Source organism: Hevea brasiliensis, chromosome 3 (assembly GCF_030052815.1).
Source record: "Hevea brasiliensis isolate MT/VB/25A 57/8 chromosome 3, ASM3005281v1, whole genome shotgun sequence".
NCBI lineage: Eukaryota > Viridiplantae > Streptophyta > Magnoliopsida > Malpighiales > Euphorbiaceae > Hevea > Hevea brasiliensis.
Window position 1 is genome coordinate 108,866 of NC_079495.1, and position 7,124 is coordinate 115,989.

Here is a 7,124-nt window from a genome sequence, read left to right on the forward strand (position 1 = left end):
ATATATATATCTAAAAATAAATAAGCAGACCATCAAATAAAAATATATATATATTTTTTTTTAAATATATTGAATTATTGTTAACTAATTAAAATAAAATAATAATAAATAATAATTGTATATGGGTTTTCACACATAACTAGAGCTAAAAACCATCAAATTGAATGATTCAAAAAGGAAATTAAATTTAAAACATAGGGGAACAACTTTCATGAAGAAAGTGAGGCCAAACTGATATTACATCTTGGCCAAATTGGTAGGAAAAGTTAAAACAACAATTTTGGAAATTCATGAAACTTTTATAAATGACTTTAAATGTAAAAAGGACTTGACATAAATGGATTGATGATCACATGAACCACATGAATACATAATTGGGACTTATGTTCCCACTATAAATAGTGTACTAATGCTATGAAGCATGGATAACATACGTAATTAAATATTCAAATATATGAACATATAATGACACTAAACTTGCCGATATATGCCTAGACATTAGTGTATGGGTTGGATCGATTGGTATGTCAATTAGAGACTGATACACTTGAATTGTATAAATGTTTTTAAGCACATTTATATACTATCTCATAGCATTTAGGTAAGTAATCTCATGCATAGTAGTTAATTTTATTAGTTTTTGTAATTTCTATTGTCAAGCTCTTAATTCCATGTTTTCTACATTATTTCAGGTATTTAGGTGAAGCCCCAGGGCATAGGAGTCCGGAAGGAAACTTGGAAAGGCCAAAGGATTGAGAAAAGCTACTGATACACCTTACACGGGTCGTGTAAGCAAAGCCATAGACCCGTGTAACCTTCTGCCAAATGAAAGCCAGAGAGCCAATGGAGGAATAAAAGTACATGGGTCATGTAATTGGACCCGTGTAATCTGTAGGGACCCGTGTAACTCTCTACTGGGCACAAGCTTTAAGAATTTTCTGAGAACAAAAGTACACGGGTCATGTAACCAGGCCCATGTAGCCAACGTAGACCCGTGTAAACCTCTGTGCCAATGCAAGACTCTGTCATTCCGCTCCAGTAAGTTACACGGCCCGGGGGCGTGTAGTGACACATGGGCCGTGTATCATGCGGCAGCCAGTTTTCTAACCCGAATTCCCACTCTTGTTTCCATATTCAAAACAGACTCCTAAGGCTTTTTGGACTCAAAATGACCTAACCCTAGAACAGCTAGTATAAATAGAAGCAGAAAATATCAAGAAAAGTGATCAATCTTTGTACAGAGCTTTTTAGGAGTTTCAGAAGAGTACTCGCTTCTACATTCTCTTCAGTCATCTCGAGGAGAAGAATATCAGTACCAAGGAGGAGTTTTTCAGCCAAAGTTCCACAAAATCAAAGCTGCAACCCTCTTCGGTTCTTTCATTCCATTTCCTTAAATGGATTTTTATTGTTCTTTACTTTATTTTTATTATGTTTGCTGAACTCACCATGAGTGAGTAGTTTTCATATTCTGGAGCTGGGAGAGTAACCTTGTAATCATTATTTTGGATAAACATTAAGTTTTGTTTATTGGATTCGAGAATTGTTTCTTGATTTAATTTCTTGTGAACTTAATGCATGCTATGTGTTGGTACCCACTTAGTATTAATTATAGATATTAATTAAAGGACTGAAAGGTAAAGATTAATATTAGAAAATCAAGATTTTGAGCCTAGAAATTCTGACCTAGACATAAGCTGATTACCTTTATGGAATTTCAAAATAGGTCAAAGACCTTAAAGGATTTTAATTAATTTAATCGCCACGAAAGTCGGGTTTAAGTTAGTTAAAATACACCCTAGGTGTGACACCCCTTACCCGTCTACAGTGTAGCCGAGCAGGATATGCCACTCAGTGTGCTGGACAACCAATTCATATTTTAATTATAATTTATCCCTTTTGATTCATTTATTTACAATTTTTGATAAGTCTGAATTTTTTCGAAATTTTTATAGAAAATCCGGCAGAATGCCGGCTGTAAATTGGAAAAACAGTTCTTCTGAACCTGTTTAAAAATACTTCCAATATAATTTCCAAATCCAAACTCCACTACACATATTTCAAATCAATCTCAAAATCTCAATCTCAAATCCCAACATTATTTTCATAATTTTTTTTTTCACTTCATTACTGGAAACACATTCATAAATATTTCTCAACATAATATACAGAAAATTGTAATAATATGAAATTTCATATATTTACATCATCAAATAATTTCAAGAGTTTATAGTTACAATCCCAAAACTAATACAAAATACAAAATGCTACCCAAAATCCTAATGTCCTACCATATGCACTGTAGAGGTGAGGTGACTCTGGACTCCAGATGCAACTCTGAAGGCTCACCCTATCTGATGTCTGCTGGGCTCTCCAGCTAGGTCTCCAGTACCTGCGTGTGGCAAAAGCGACGCGCTAAGCAATCTGCTTAGTGGTGACAATATAAAATAAAATAAAATAAAATAAAATTAAGTATAAACAGGCAGAATGTATGTTTATATTTTTTGGTAGACTTAATTTCTGATATTATTTGTAATATTATTCGATTTAAATTTGGTAAGATTTATTAACATTGTCCGAGTAACCCATACTAGTCAATTGGACTGGATAAACGGGTAAACTGGCACTGGGTACTAAGTACCTCGGACCATCACACCATCAGTCACATTGTGTCTCTTGGTGTGCAACAGAACAGCTAATAAGCTGTAATAATTATCGGAGATAAAACTCGAGTGTAACTACTCAAATAACATAGCCAAAGGCTATTATGTCACAGAATGGCATGGAAAGCCATGAAATACAGAATGGCATGAAGCCATATGTAGTACTGCTAACAGAACCCTATTGGCATGCCAACCTATCTAAACCAATCTTGCTAGGTATACTAGGGCATTTTACACTTTTAAGTTTCACAATTTTTGAAATTCAAGTTTTAGGGTTGTTATTCCATTAATTAGTCAACAAAAATGTTGACTTTTGCATAGGCAATAGGTACATTAGTTTTAATACTCCCAACATACACATTTTACATTCTAAATTTGTTGGTATTGATTGCCAATACCATTTCTAAACTTAATGTTAATTGGACAGAATTTTTAGTTTTCATGCTTTGTTTTTACTGTTCCATTAGTCATTTTTATAGTGAGAATTTGGCAAAATGATCAACATGAAAATTGTTCCTTATTTTGTCTAGTTGCATTTCCTTTTTTGAATCACTCCATTTGGGGTTTTGTAGCTCAATTTATTGCCCAAAAACCACAACTGGCCGGATTGAAATTTTGTCCATAATTTTTGGACTGACCAAATCTACAGTACTTAGAACAGTGACTGCAACTCACTTTTTGAATATGTTCTGGTCATAATTTGGGTTAGGTTTCTTCATAAAAGTTGTAGATCTATATCTCAGCTTGTTGCTGGTAAAATTTCAGGTCAATTGGACCTTTCTACACTGAGTTATGGGCAAATGACTAAACACTATTTATTTGGTCATTTTGCCCAGGCAGAATGCAGGTCACCCGGATTAGGCCAATCTTTTGGTCAAGTTGGTTTGGTTTTCTAGGCATAGTTTCTTCACCAAAGTTGTGCCATTATGTGTCTAGTTTCATTTTCAATTAGCTTTGCACCAATTGAACCTCTACAATTCCAGTTATTGCTGCCCAAACCTGCTGGACTCATGTCTAATCCTGCAGGTTACCAAGGGCAGCCACACCAAACTCCAATCCCACTACACAATTCACTCCATTTTTTATTCAAACAGAACCAAATGGTCACTAATTGACCATTAAAACCTACTTTCATCATCACATGGTCAAGGTCTCATTTTTCACCCCAAACCCTAACTCACACATTACAATTCATGCATTATCATTGCATTTCTTCAATCCACTTACAAGATGCATATTAAGGGCAGCCACAATAGCATGTTAGCTCCATAGAATTCATCAAAAGCATAACCCAACCAAGGCTTCCGAAATCTAGGGTTAGCATACCAATGATATTCAACAATTTTTCTTGGTAGTTTACACTCATTCAAAGTCCTTAACAGGAATTTAAAGTGAAATTCAAAGTTAGGTCACAAACCTATAATGGAGTGAAGTCTCCCACTTGCTAGGGTTCTTGTTTTCCTTTTCTTTTTGCTCCTAAAAGAATCTCCAAGGTGTAAGAACACTTTTTTGTGTTGGAAGTATAAGGTTTAGTGGGGTAGAAGCTAGTGAAATCAAGCTTTCAAAAGCTTGAAAATGGGTGGCTGTGGAGGAGGGTCACGGCAAAGAAGAAAGAAGAAGAAGGAGTTCTGATTTTTTTCATTTTTCCAGCCCATTTTGTCTCTTTTAAATAAGTTTATGCCATGTGTCCACATTGGGTTGGTTGAGAGAATCTTAATGACATCATAATGATGTCATAAGTCCATTTTCTTTCATTTTCTCATCTTTTCTTGTCTATTTAATTGTAATTAAATTTTTAACAACATTTAGTCATAGTTTATGTTATATAAATTATTTATTTAACTGGACAAGTTGGCCAAAAATCATCTCTGAAGACGAAATGACCAAAATGCCCTCTGTTTGGCTTAACGAGCCAAAATTATCTGTACTGATTGAAAAATTTTTCTAAACATTTTCTTGGCATTCTAATGCCATAGAAACCTCAATGACCCTTCTCTGGAGTCTCAAAAATTATTTTATAATTTTTCCCCCGGGTCTAGGGTTGCTAATGGCATTCACCGTCACTTCCCCTTTGGGTTACTCATCCTTGGGGTTTTGGCTCATTTAACCTTAGTGTATTTGGTTTCTAAAATTTTTTCTTGATTTTTATGAGTATTATTTAGTTTCATTATAACTCCTCACTATAGTCTATTTATAATTTTAAACATTCTAGTTGCCCGGACCGACATTGATAACCAGAACAGTAAACTGTACGGACTAGCTAAAGTGAGAATGTTACACTAGGTGCCTTGAGAGAGGACTTAGGATACCTTAGGATTAATTTCCATCAAGGCAAATGATTCTCAATCTAGTAAATAAATAAGATAACATCCATAGTAAGATTTAAGTGTGAAATCTTAATTCCGGAATTGTTTCAAAATAGATTATTTCATTTTAAGTTTATCATTCAAGTGTTTAAAATAAACAACTTTCATTCCCTCATTATTTGATAGCCTAAACAGTTAAAATCACTGTGTAGTTTGGTAGCTACTAATTAAATTCCTCGTGGGACGATACTCTACTCACTATTCTATTACTTGTTCGCGATCTGTGCACTTGTAGGGTTGCAAAACTAGCGAAACAAGTCTTTGGCGCCGTTGTTAGGAAATTTGGCTTTAGTAATATCAAGCAATAGGCAATTTAGCTGATTTAGGCAATTATATTTATTATCTAATTTTATTTGATTTGTTTTTTTTATTTTCTTTTCTCTCAGGTGCTTGACCCAGTATATGACCAGAACAGGGCCAGAAGAAGAAATCTTGGATTGTGATCCTGAAATAGATAGAACTCTGAGAGCCATCAGGAGGGAAAGGAAATATCAAGAGCATGATCAAGAAAATCCCGAAATTCCAACCATGGCCAATAATAATGATAGGCTAAGACTCTTGAGAGACTATGGAGCTCCATCTGTCCAAGGATTTCAACCCAGTGTCACAAGACCCACAGTGGAAGCCAACAACTTTGAGTTAAAACTAGCATGGGTTCAAATGATTCAACAAACCCAGTTTGGAGGTTCACCAACAGAAGATCCACACTATCACCTCCAGTGCTTTCTTGCCCTATGTGACACGTTTAAGATGAATGGAGTGTCTGATCAAGCCATAAGACTCAGAGCATTTCCATTCTCCCTTCGAGACAGAGCAAGAAAGTGGTTACTATCTCAACCAGCCGGAACATTCACCACTTGAAAAAACCTCTCATAAGATTTTCTAGCAAGGTATTTCCCACCTGTAAAAACTGTAAGACTGAAGCTTAAGCTCAACACCTTCAGACAAAAGGAAGGTGAATCACTCTATGACACATGGGAAAGATATAAGGACCTGCAGAGGGAATGTCCACACCATGGCATAGAGGATTAGCTACTAGTGCAAAATTTCTATAATGGGTTTCTACCCTCTACAAGGAGCATAGTAGATTTGGCTGCAGAAGGTGACCTAATGGAGAAAACAATGACACAAGCACTTGAACTTCTAAAGAGGGTCGCATATCATAATTATGAGTGGTCAAATGAAAGAGGAACTGCAAAGAGAACGGCAGGGGTCGTGGAAGTGGACGCCCTAAGCATGATAAATGCTCAATTTGATCAGCTCACAAAGAGACTCAACATAATGCAAGCCAACGCAGTTGGTATAAGCAACTAGCACTGCGATAACTATGAAGGAGGATATACAACCTCAAAATTCAATAGCTTCAATGAACCCTCCACATAATCGATAAACTATGTGAATAATAGAGGAAACTTTAACCAGAGGCAGCTCAATAATCCATATTCAAACACTTATAACCCTGGATGGAGGAACCACCCAAATTTCTCATGGTCAAACCAACAGAATCAGCCAATAAACAAACAATAAGGGTACAAACCACCAGCACCCCCTTGGATTTCAAAACAGAGGCCAAAACTTTGCACAGCCACCACCGCCTCCTCAACCTTAGCAACCTAAACCGAAGATGACTATGGAATCCATGATGGAAGGTTTCCTAGTAGCTCAACAATAACAGAATGAACTAATTAAATAACTGACTTTCAGAATGGACCAACTTGCTATCCATAACAAGATGCTAGAGAATCAAATTACTCAGTAAGCAAGTTCTTCAAGTAAGGCTGCTGGTAAACTATCTAGTCAACCAGAGATGAACCCAAGGGAGCATTGTAAGGCAATTACATTGAGGAGTGGGAGAACTCTAGTAAAATCAGAGGAAGAACCGACAGAGGAAACCTCAGAAAAATCTGAAAGCCAAGGAGAGAAAAAGGAGTAAGAAGCCAAGAGAGATCAGGAAGAGGAAGCAGGGAAGAAAAAGAAGTTACCAGAGCCATACCAGCCTCCCCTACCTTTTCCTCAGAGATTTTAGAAAGCCAAATTGGACAAGAAATTTAGAAAGTTTTTAAAAGTTTTACAGAAACTTTATATCAATATTCCCTTC

General features: G+C 35.9%; 1 non-coding gene across 1 annotated transcript; it reads right to left on the reverse strand.

Annotated features, from left to right (window-relative positions):
• Positions 1 to 5,941: 5,941 nt before the first annotated feature.
• On the reverse strand, positions 5,942 to 6,048 carry LOC131178965 (small nucleolar RNA R71). The gene has a single exon (XR_009147972.1). It is a non-coding gene; the product is annotated as a small nucleolar RNA R71 (small nucleolar RNA).
• Between the last annotated feature and the right edge of the window lie 1,076 nt (positions 6,049 to 7,124).